General features: G+C 34.4%; 1 long non-coding RNA gene across 1 annotated transcript; it reads left to right on the forward strand.

Moving 5' to 3' along the window:
• The first annotated feature begins 231 nt into the window (after nt 1–231).
• On the forward strand, nt 232–8753 carry LOC111736268. Its single transcript, XR_002779144.1, has 3 exons — nt 232–350; nt 1052–1160; nt 8273–8753. It is a non-coding gene; the product is annotated as an uncharacterized LOC111736268 (long non-coding RNA).
• The last annotated feature ends 4106 nt before the right edge of the window (nt 8754–12859 follow it).

Here is a 12859-nt window from a genome sequence, read left to right on the forward strand (position 1 = left end):
AGAGCAAACTTTTGCTGCATACAGGTAACACTATTAATGAGATAAAAATATGCTTAAACTCTCCCAGAGTAAAAGCACCTATTCAAGGAGAAAGAATGTAGAAGGTAGTGTGTGCCTACAACCAAAAATTTCAAGTGTTAAATGGACATGGACACACACACAAGTCTACCTTATGAGCTGAATATAAAGAATGCAGCTGATGAATGTCTTAAATTCTTGAGACTCCAGACTGGCCTTATTCTGAACAGTCACATCAATAGGGGCCTGTCTTTGAGCTGATCCCTCAGCAAGTGACTCAGCAGTCTGACACTTCCTGTGAAACAGGCCATCTGCAGAAGAGAAAATTTCAGGTATATCAGAATGGCACTGTCTCAAACAACCTTCCCCTGCCTTTGTGGCTGAGCGTCCAGAAACTTGATGGGGAGTTTCTAGGAAAGAGGCCAGAAATCATGCAGTTAGCAAGGGAGATTCAGCTTGGAGTTTGGTTCAGTACTTGAGTCTCACTTCTTATGCAGAGATCATTGTTTAACCATTCAGAGGGCCTCCTGCTATTTCTCTTAGACAGGGATTTCATCTGCTTTTTCTGTGCAGGTTCCCAATTAGTTACCTAGCTTCTCAACTCTGTTTAACGTTTGAAGTTTGGGGCCTCAGAATGAGACACTGGATTGTGTCAGTATAAAAATGGAGTCTCACATATAACGAGCAGCTGAACACTCCTCAGAGAGTATGCAGTTGCTTTGGAAAGATCAAGGGATTGTGGTTTAAGAGGTATGGGTTTAAATCCTCACTCTGCCACTTGTGAGATTTGGGGGAAATTCCGTAAACCTCATGTTCCTCATCTGTAACATACTATCTAGCCTATTTACACAGTTATTTTGCAAATTCAATGGCATGAACTATATGAAAATTGCTATGAAAACTATAAAGTCCTAGACGAATATAAATTCTCACCACTGTAACTTTTCTTCTGCATGTATCTAATATTTTTATTTAACTCTGCCATATTCTACTTTGTAATATAACTTTTAAATATTACTCTTTCCCCTTTAAGGCAGCAAGTTATTTAAAGGAATTTGCATCATTACATAGGGCAGAAAAAGAAGCCTAGCACTTTCCACATTCGGTCAGTGAATATTAGAAATATGAAGATCAATCTTGTGGTAAGTGGACCCCTATGGCATACAGTTTGAAACTCTGATAGCTGTTTTCATTGCTCAGATTTTTTTTTAAAAAAGACACTTCAAGAGAAAATAGCTTACTTATTTCCTCCTAAAGTAGGAGTTTCAGGTGGAATTCAGGGAACTACCAGACATAAAATTGCTCCTAGACTGTCATGTTTCATAGCAATCACCATAAGGAAGAACTCCTAAGCCAAAATCAGCAGTGTTTACCCTTTTAAAATGTGCTTCCTGCTCCCCATCAGCCAAGTATTTGAGTTTCTTCCTTGTTCACTTTTTTCTAAGGCCTAGGGCTAGTGGTTACTTTCTGTAGTTGCTACTCCAATTTAAGGGATAGCTCTGTTATATCCCTTTTAGAACTAAACTTTAACTAGTTGACAATTCTTTGTATTACATTTACTTGTTCAAACTACTAGTGTGGTTTCTGTCTCTTGATTGGATTCCCATGTAGTAGAGTTGGTACTGAATGGTGTTCCAGCTCTGCTGATGGAGCTATAACCCCAAGAATCCTTCTTCCTAGAGAGGGGATTGAAACATCAGCATCATGTGCACAGGTCTAGAAAATCAAGGTCCTTTTAGCAATAGGTCATAGCATCTGGCAATACCCTGAAAGAACTTTTTTGGCAATTGAGAGTATCATGGGAGTCAATTACTTACTTTAAATTTCCAGTTTGGACTTTATCATTATATTTTGCTTTTTTGAATGTGTTGCTCATTAAATAGAAACACACATTTATGCATGCATTTGCCACATACATTGTATTTATATATTAAATGTATAACATACACTTTTTTGTAATGAATTTTCTAAGAGACAAGTAAGTCCTCATTAAATTTTAGACAAGTATATGCAGCTCTTTCTTCTCAAAGTAATGGTTCACTGGGCAGAAACTAGGGAAGTTCAGAGGGGACCATCCCTTTTTTCCTGTTGAGGAAAAAAACAGTTGTATTTTCTTTATGGTAGGATGAGTCTGTCTGGTGGAGAATATTAGGATTCGATGTGTAACTTGTATAATTTATCAAAAGTATTGTCTTATTGAATTGTTTGTATTTCGCTTATTGTGTAAAGTTTTTTTTTCCCTCGGGGTGTGTGTGTGTGTGTGTGTGTGTACGCGTATATGTGTTGCAAGCCTGGAACATTAACCCAATTGATTCTTGCATCAAACAGTGAGGTAGGCAAGCCTGCCCTTTTCTGCTCATTTTATAGGATAATGTGGATTGAAGAGTTTAAAGGATTTAGTTGTGGTCACACAGATAATAAGAGGTAGAAATAAAAATGATAGTTTCTGACTGTTTTCTTTTTTACTATACTGCCTCTTTATGTTTCCCTTTTTAAATAAATAAATCAATACAGTCTTTTAAGGACTAGATATTAATACTTATTATATTAAACACATATTATATATCAGATATTATGCCAAATAATTTTGTATGGATTAAAAATATTAAAAAAATACTTTCTCAGAGATAGTCTAATTATTATCTCTATTTTATAAATGAAGCTTAGAGAGAATAGGATAATTTCTCAAGTTTGCACAGTTGTTAAATGCTAGAAGTGAGATTCACATCTAGGCAACCTTGCTCTAAGACCCACACATTTATGTCATATACTACATGCCTCCTTTACTAGGCAAATATTTACTGATGAAAAATGGAGTCAGCTATTCCTGTTTAAGAAGGTAAAAAGAAGAGATCATAGGAATTAATAGTCTAAACCTTCAAAAAAATGCTATTTCCTAAAACATAAATAACACCAAGTAAATAAAATGAATACATGGTAAAGAAATTAGCCTAAGTAAAAACTTTTTTAAATTATATTTCTGTTATTAAAATTCTTTAACTACTTGAAAAAATATTAAGTGAACATATAAAACTATCAATCATATAGTTTTGTCCTAAAACACTACTATTAATCAATTCATTGTTAATACAATTTTTAGAGCAGTTTTAAGTTTACAACAAAATTGAGTGAGCGATCCAAAGATTTCCTATATACTCCCTACCCCAACACGTGCACAGCCCCCTCCATTACCTGCATCACTCACCAGGATGGTATTTTTTTTCCCAAGGATAAACCTATATTGACACATCATAATCACCTGAAGTCTATAGTTTACCTTAAGGCTCATTCTTAGAAAAATGGGTTTAGAAAAAAATGTATAATGATATATAACCATCATTATAATGTCCTATAGAGTATTTTCTCTGCTTTAAAAATCCCTTGTGATCTGCCTATTCATCTTCCTACCACCACTACTGGCAACCACCCATCTTTTTATTGTCTTCATAGTCTTGCTTTTTGAGAATGTCATATAGTTAGAATCAAACAGTATGTAGCTTATCAGTTCATTTTTAATTTTTTCTTCAGGTCTTAGGAAGATGAGCAAATAGGAGTTAGAGTGAGAACTACATTGAGAAAAATACAATATATTACAGAGTTTTCATCAAGTACAAAGTGAAATGATACAGACTGTACTGGATTAGAAAGAGAAAATGCCTCTGTAGGCAAATGACAAATGGCTTGGAAAAAATCATTCTATAAACAACAACCAGCAGGCAGACATTCAGGCAGGCAGACTTTCACATTTGGCCTTGAGAGGGTAATTGGTACTGAACTTGCCCACTCTCCATAAATAATTATAAAAATGGAAAGAGAAAAACTCTACGGCAACAGTTCTCAGGCACTGGACCAGAGGCATTTAAAGACCATGATTCTTGAGAGAAGAAAAACACATGTAAGTCACATGTACTTCCTGGCTTTCTGACTTAAGGCACACACTGAACCAGACTCCAGGGAAGCAACATTCAAAAGAAGATGGTAATCTCACTGAACTGAAGAGGCAGAGATTGAATTCTGAGGCTGTGGAAGCAGCTGGAATTTGTAGAGCCGAGTACTGAAGAGGATGAAACTACATCAACGACGGGGTTGCCAGAAGTCTATGTGAGGGCTAACCATGGCTCTTTGAATGAGGGTGAGGATGCACATGTACAAGGCTAGACTCTGCAAGGCCTGCTGCGCATGTCCTGCCATGCAGCTGAGAGCAGAACAGAGATACTAAAGGTCACAATGTACTGAGAGAGATCTCTGTTTGGGCACAGATAGTGTGAAGAGACCTCCTGAGCACATAAAACATTCATTTGAGACCCCCGCTAGGCCATGCCTTAGCGGTAAGAAACCTTGCCCTAAATTGGGGCCATACTCAAGAACAAAAGGTAAAACCCAAAATATATCTTCCTTGGCTGAGTCAGATAAAAATAATTGGAATCACCACAAATTTAACTGCCCACCAGAACAAAATGTAAAACTATGTCAGGAAAAGCAACATAATCCAGACTTCCTTCAAAATATCATCTACAATGTCCAGTATAGAATCAGGAACATATGACATATAACCATGAAAAAAGAAAAACAGTGAAGAAAAAAGCATCCCGAAAGGGCCAAGGACTTTCAACAACAAGGACAAAAACAGCTATTATAAATACATCCAAGAACTTAAAGAAAAAGATGAACAATTGATTGAAAAGATAATGAATATCAGAAGAGAAATGCAAATTGTTTTTTAAAAAAAACTCTAAAATTGAAAAGTAAAATTTCTGAAATGAAATGAAAATATAACTGTCTTGGCTCAATATCAGACTGAACACTAAACAGCAAAAAAGTTAGTGTACCCGAGGATAAATCAGTAAGACATTGCCCATTCTTAATACAGAGAAAAATAAAAAGTTTAAAAAGAGTGAACAGAGACTCACTAACCTATAAGGAAAACATTAAATAGTTTTAACATATTTGCTATTTCCTAAGCAAATATTTGTTGGAGTCCTAAAGAGATGACATAGAGATGAAAGAGAAAGATGAAAATTTCCCAAATTTGGCAAAAAGCAACTTACACAACCAAAAAGCTCAGTGAACTCTTACAAGGAAATCACACTTAGCACACTATAACCAAAACTGCTTAAGTCCCAAAATGAAGACGAGATTTTAATACAGAAGAAAAAAAAAGACACGTTATAATGCAATCATTCAGATTACATTTAATTTATATCAGAAACAATGGAGGTCAGCAGACAGTGACATAACATCTTTAAATTGCCAAAAGAAAAAAGTTTTTAGCCCAAAATTCTACATTTAGCAAAAATATCCTCATAAACAAAGGCGAAAAAGAGATTTTAAGATAATTATAAAATGCAAGAATTCTTCACCAGTAGATCTGTATTATCAATCAATCAATCAATCAATCAATAATTCTTTCAGATGAAAAGAAATGATTCCTTTTGGAGACTCAAACTTATAGGAAGGCAAAGACATCAGAAATTATAAATATAAAGAAACTTTTCTTTCATTAATTTCTTTAAAACTGATTACCTAAAGCAAAAATAATGACATTGTATTTGGAATTTATATTATATTTAGAAGCAAAATACATGATAAAAGTAATCTAAAAGATGGAGGATGGAATTATACTATTATAAGTTTCTTGCATTTGTTTAAAGTATTACATAATCTCTAAATAGAAAGTAATACATTAAGAATGGGTAGTTTAAATCCAAGAGTAACCACTAAAAATGTAAGTAAGGCTTATAATTAAAACGTCAATAGAGGAGATAGAATGGAATAGTAAAAGGTATATCTGATTAAACCAAAGGAGAGAGGAAAGGAAGAACAGAAGAACAAAAACAAATGGGACAAATAGAAAACAAAAAGACGACAGACTTAAACACAACTATATCTTTAATTACACTTAATAAAAATAAAACAAATACTCCAATTAAAAGAGAGATTGTTAGAATAAATTTTAAAAACAAACATCAACATAGGCAGTTTACAAGAGCTTAATTTTACATATAAATACAAAAATAGATTAAAAGTAGCAGGGTGGAAAAGGTTATACCGTACAAACAATATGCATAAGAATGATGATATAGCTTTAATAATATCCACATAAGCAGTATTACATGAATGAAGCAGAGAACTTCCAGATGACTTGTATTGCCATAGATAAAAAAGAGAGAACTTTAATAATGGTAATGGAATCAATTAATCAAGAAAACACAATAATCTTAAGTGTTCATACCTCTAATAACAGAGCTTCAAAATAAATGAAGTGAAAACAAACTAAAGAGATAATTAGATAAATCCACAATTTTATTTGGATATTTTATATCCACTTATAATAATAGAATAGCTAAATAGCTCCATATCTATTAAAGAATTTAAATGTTACTAAAAAACCTGTCCACAAAGAAAGTGATTAGCAAAGACACCAAGTAGTAAGTGAGCTCCACGAAGTTACTCTGAACAAGTTGCATGTATGGATTTCTCAGACTCTCTGAGAAGAATTAGAATGGGTGGTACCTGGGAGGGTAAGCGTACTGTGTTTTGTGTTTTCCCTTTGATAACCATTCTTCATCCTTGCTGTTGATCCCACATTTTACTCATAGATTACATAAAACAGGTACTAGTACCCTCTTGCTTCTCAATGGTTTCAAACCATGTAAAGCACTGGTAGAAGTCTGAAGGGACGGAAGAAAGTGAAGTCAGGATATTTATTCCACTGGCCCCCTCCCTGTGAGGCCAAGGCAGGCTGGCTACTTCTCTTGGTTAGAGAGCACAATTCCTATCGGCTGGACCTCTCCACACAGCTCTCTCTGCCTCTAGGTTCCAGAAACTTCTGCCGCCCTCACCACTCAGGCTTAGAGCACATAGCATCACAACTCACAGTGACTAGTTCCAAGCTTCTGAAATATTCCTTGTCGTTTTACAACTTGTTCTCCAAACCTCAGTAAATAGTCCCTTTATTATCTGCATTACCTACTTTCGGCACACCATATGTTTCTTAATAGATTCCTAATTAATATAGCTAAAGAGATTAAGACTTAACTCAAAGCTATAAATAATTTCTAATATCATATTTTTGGTTTTTTTTATAAAGAAGTGTTCAATAATAAACAATTATAATAAACAATTTTCAAATCAGAGACAATAGATCAGAGGAGTGAGAGCAGGAGAATGGCAAGAGTTAGCTTAGAAGGCAAACATGTAGCAGAGTGAGAATTCTTAACGTAGCCTTGCTTTTTCAACATCCCCCGTTTCAGTGGGAAAAGTGTTTTGGATGAAATGATGCCTTGTATCTCTAGTCATTGGTATCCATTGTGCTCATAAGTTATTCATAAGCTTCCTGTTGATAAGTAACCTTCCAAAAATTAACTCTTTATCATGTCACACAGGATTCAATGGATACTCTTTTTTCCTAGGTCTGTAGATCAATCTGGAATACTAGTTGTGAATATAGAAAATTTCAAATTAACTCAAAAAGTAAGAAAAACAACAGTAAATGCACCCCCCCTTAGAGAGATAATAAAGACAAAAGTAGAAGTTGATGAATGAATTAAAAAAAAAAAAAAAAACAGGAAAAAATAGAACTAAAAACTAAATCCAAGACAGTTCTTTGAAATATATACATGAATAATAAACACTAGCTAGTTTAATCAAGAAAATAAAAGAACGTAAATACATAAAAATTGTGAAGAAGAGCATAATCAAAGATGTGGAAACCATATAAGGGATTCCTCTGTTTAACTCTATTCTCATAAGTTGAAGACACAGTAAAATAAATAATATTTTTAAAGGTAATTTACCAAAAGAGAAACTCAACTGAAAGTAGAAAACCTGAATACTGCAATCTCCCTGTAGCCCCAGGGAATATGTTCCAAGACCCTCAATGAATGCCCGAAACCACAGACAGTACCCAGGTCTATGACTAATATGTTGTTTCATAGTATTTATACACCCTATACATACATAACCTTCCTGAAGTCTTCATATAGGCTCAATGCTTTCTGGTACATCATGTTGCCATCAGTCAGAACACATTTTCTTTTCCTATTTTCCACCCATAAATTTAATATATTTACCATCTTAATTAAGTATTTATCACATTCTATGGCAGTAACTTTTGCAGTTTTAGGTACAACAGCAAAATTAGCACAAACTTCTTTACAGGTAGAAGTTTCATTCTTACCATAGATTTTAGCAACCTCTGCATATGATTTTTTTTTCCTTATTAAATCAAGAACTTTCACTTTTTCACTTAAAGGAAGCACTTTAAGACTTCTTTTTGGCATATCGAAATTGCTGGCATCACTACTCTTGCCCTTTGGGGCCATTATTAAGTAAAGTAAGAATTACTTGAACACAAGCTCTGAGAAACTGTAACAGAGACCCGACAACCAAGATGGCTGCTGACCACCTAAAGGGTGGGGAACATCTAGGGCGTGGATCCTCTGGAAGAAGGGAAGATGGGAAGATTCATGTTCAAGTGAGAGGGAGCAGGACATTGTGAGATTTCATCACACTACTTAGAATGGAGTGCAATTTAAAACTTATGACTATTTCCGGAATTTTCTATGAAATATTTTAGAATCGGACTTGACTATAGATGACTAAAACTGTAGAAAATGAAACAGCAGATAAGAGGGACTATTGTATATCAATACTTCATAGATAAAGTTCAGGAAGATAGTAGAGGTCATGTTGATAAAATAAAAAATAAAAGAGAGAAGGAATCTTTTTGATTTTGAGACTCGCAACATTCTCCTTGTGTGGCATGGGCTTAAAAATACAGTATTACATTCCCAAATCTATAGGTGTAATTGGCTCAACTTTGAATAGTAGTTTTATAATTAAAATATTATAACACATATATTGGTTGGCTTTCAGTTCTTAGGACAAATCTAAGAGAAAGCATAGAATTCTTAGGTACAAAACAGGACTGAGAGAATAAAAGTGCCATAAGATTGATGAAAGTATATGGATGCTAATTTCTTCTTCTTACATATCGGGGTTTAAAAGATAGTATCTAATATAAATGGAATAAGAAATAAAAATGAATGAATTAATAAAAGTTAATAAAATGTTACTTGACAAAATTAAGTAATAAAATAACAATATTTTTAGAATAAAGATAAATTTAAAAAAATTGAGAAGAGGATGTGCTAAGAAAAGGGCACTTTAATAATACCTTTAGCTCCAGCTAAAAAAGACTAAGAATTTAGTCTTTTAATCATAAGGTGGAAGTAAATACTTATATTTTAGAATTATTTTTAAATGTAGTAACTTTTAGGGAGACTGTAGGTAGGTGTACAGGGTGGTACAAGTGACATATATTTTTATTATATAGCCTATATATTTTCATTTTATTATGTGTATATTATTTGTATAATATGTTAAAATATCTTCAAAATGACTATTACTAAAAATAAGAAAATTTAAAGCCAATGAGAAAAATATTGACTATCCAATAAAAACATAGATAGATTAAAAATATGACAAGCAAATTGCATTGCAGACCACAAATGGCTAATAACCCATGGAAATATGTTTAACTTCACTGATGATTAAAGAAATGCAAATATGATCTCATATACCTAGGAAACAAAGATTTAAAAAATACAATTTGTTGACAAATATGAAATTATTGGTTGGCACTATAAAATTATATTGGCAAGCCTACAGAAAAAATAAGACTTCTCATACACCATTTTCAATACAAATTTTTGAAGGATAATATCTCTTAAATATGCATATTACCCAGCAGTTCCACAATTCGAGGAATGTGTATGAAGATAAATATGCAAAAAAATTCATTGCGGTATTGTGTAAATTGGAAAAAACAAAAAAAGTTAAAAAACAACAGCAACAGAGACAAAGCAAACCTAGGTGGACTTCAGTAGGGAACAGGTTCAATAAATTCCAGTATATTCATACAATGGTATATTACACTAGCACTAAAAACAAGAAAATCACAATGAGCTAGCACAAAAAAATCACCAAAACATTGGTAATGAAAAATTTTCCAGAAGAGTTTATATGTTTTCTTTTATGTTAAAAAAAAATCTGAAATATTATAAACATATAGAAAATACATTGGAACAAGAGAATATCCTACATATTATCTGTAAGGCTATCTCTAAGGAAAAGGAGACACACTTTACTTTTTACTTCAGATGATTCTCTATTTTCATTTTTCCAATGACCACTAATTACATTATTTTGTTAAAAAGCTTTTTAAAAATTTCAGTGAAAAGTTTTGAAACACAAAATTAAATCAAATTATGTTTGATGGGTAATACTTGGTAGTCCTGACTTCCCCCAGCATCTAGCACAATGACTAGCACGTACAGATATTCAAGCAATATTCTCTGATTAGACAATACAGGAATAAATGAGGGATTAAAACCTAAAAATTCAACCATGTATGTATTATTTCTGTCATATTAAAGTCACTTTACTGTTATTAAATTTAAGAAAAGACAATTCTCATATAAATAACATAAAACACATGTCATTTATTCACATTTATATTTTAAAGTGTGGCTCTTTAATTCAGGTTTTTGTGTGTTCATTTTTCAGAAAATGTTTTTACCATCTCTAGGTTCCACTTGCCCACAAAAACCCTAGGAAATAGGCCCCTGATTAAATGAAAGCCCTTAGGAAATGTTTAGAGAGAAGTAGTTCAGGAGACAGAATAACATTCAAGATAAATTGCTCATTCCCATTTTAGAGTATGCAGACACAGAGAACATGTGGCCAAGAATACATTCCTCCTCTTCAGTAGTCATTGTCTTTTGCAGGAGGCAACTGTAATTCAGTAGATGGAAATAAACATAATATAAAGTTGTCCTGGCTTCAGCTTCAGATAAAATCAGGAAACAACAAGTCTGATTGTGACATTAAACTCCAGAGGAAGCGAATGAGTTTCTTGTTTGCTTTGGTCTGAAACATGTTTCTGATGATTAACTCTATGCCCCCATTCTCTCCAGGGCACAGACTTTGGTCCCTCCTTACCTGTAAACAGAATCAGGATATGTCCTGAAGCTCAGCCAGGAACATCTGGCCTTGAGTAAGACATAGTCCACAAAACATGCAAACTGCACATCGTGAGGGGGCCACAAGAGAAGGTGAGAGAAGTCAGCATGGGACTCTGACATTCATTTGCTTATAATAAATTACATCAGATGCCAATATTCATAGGCAACTTGGGGAGAAAAATAGGAACACACCTATGAAAGATATGAATCTTCTACATTATAAACAGCTTTGGGGAATCAGTACTTTACAAAGTTCCAAGTGAAAGAAAGTGGGGCGGGGGGAATGTAAAAAGAATGAAATCTTTTAGCATAATAGAACAGTGGTCTCCAACCTTTTTGGCACCAGAGACCGGTGCACCTATGAGAATCTAATGATCTGAGGCAGTGATGCTAGTGTGAGGGAGCAGCTGCAAATACAGATGAAGCTTTGCTTGCTCACCTGCTGCTCACCTCTTGCTGTGTGGCCAGTTCCTAACAGGCAGCGGACAGGTAGGTTGGGGACCTTTGCAATAGAAGACCTCTTAGACTGTTTGCGTTGCATAACACACAGAGAGAAGAAACTGTGGTAAAGGAAAAAAACAAATGTCCTTTACTTTTTCTAGAGGCAAGATGATATCCCAATTATGTCAGAAATTAAAATATCTGTATTATATGATGAAAGCCAAAAATTTAATTAGAAAAGGGTAATCACTGACATTAGTAACTGATCTTTTTGGAATTGATCGATGACTGTATTGTATGGTAGTGGGCATAAAGTAAACTCCTCTCTAGATAAATGAAAATCAGTCAGCAGCACTGTTTAGGTGCTAACTAATCTGTAATTTATGTGCTAGTTGGATATGTTAAAAATATGACTGCTGGAAGAGATAACTATCCAACACACTAATTTCACAGATAAGGAATTTGCAGTCAGGTGATACTGGGCAAGAAAGAAACCAGAATAATGATCTTCCAACTCAGCCCAATGTGTTTCTCATTACACTCACCTAAGTGAATTATCGATGCCACAAAACTGAGCCTTCTTATACTCTATCATGTCCAATGGTGAACTTTTAAACCTTGGTTCATCTTTTCCATGACAGCTGGTATGTGTGGCTGGAAAATATTCTAAGATATTCATTCCTGTTTTTCTCTCTCTGAATTTTTCCCTTTCCCCTGGTCATTTCAAGAGCAGGCTCTGCATTTCAATCCCTCAGGGAAATATATGACTGAGCAGAAATAAAAGTAGCATGAAAAACTTCCTGAATTACATCTTCAAAATCCTAAACTCATTGAGGAGGAGAGAGTTTTATGAAAAAAGGCATAGAGGCTTTAAAAAACATATTAGACAGAGGAGTTTGCCTCTAAACTAAAAGAGAGAAAACCCTCGTGCTGGGGCAGGTCTGCAGGAGTCAGATCTGCTCCATGGCAATATTCCAGGATTGATTTCTAGTTGTGGCTAGGGGGGTGAGTCAATGGCCACTGAGATTTCCTGCTTTGAAGAACATTCCTATGTGTTGACTGTGGCAACGAGCAACAAAGAGCCATTGCTGCTGAAGGGTCACATTGATACCAAGAATATTCAGAGTGGCAGTAAGATGGATACAGATGACTCCTCCCCATCTTCCCAATGGCTTGATGCCTGATACTTTGGTATTTGTGTTTCTAGAACATTGACATGACTCAATGGGAGAGGTGGCAAAAACTCTCTCCTTAGCAAAATTCTAGTCAGGCCCCTCTAAGCCTTCTTCTCAACTAGGCTGCAACTTTGTCCTATAAAAACTAGACTCATCACAAATAATTTTACCCACCTACCTCCACATACATACACTAAG

Source organism: Pteropus vampyrus, unplaced genomic scaffold (genome assembly GCF_000151845.1).
Source record: "Pteropus vampyrus isolate Shadow unplaced genomic scaffold, Pvam_2.0 Scaffold19, whole genome shotgun sequence".
In the NCBI taxonomy this organism is placed as follows: Eukaryota; Metazoa; Chordata; class Mammalia; order Chiroptera; family Pteropodidae; genus Pteropus; species Pteropus vampyrus.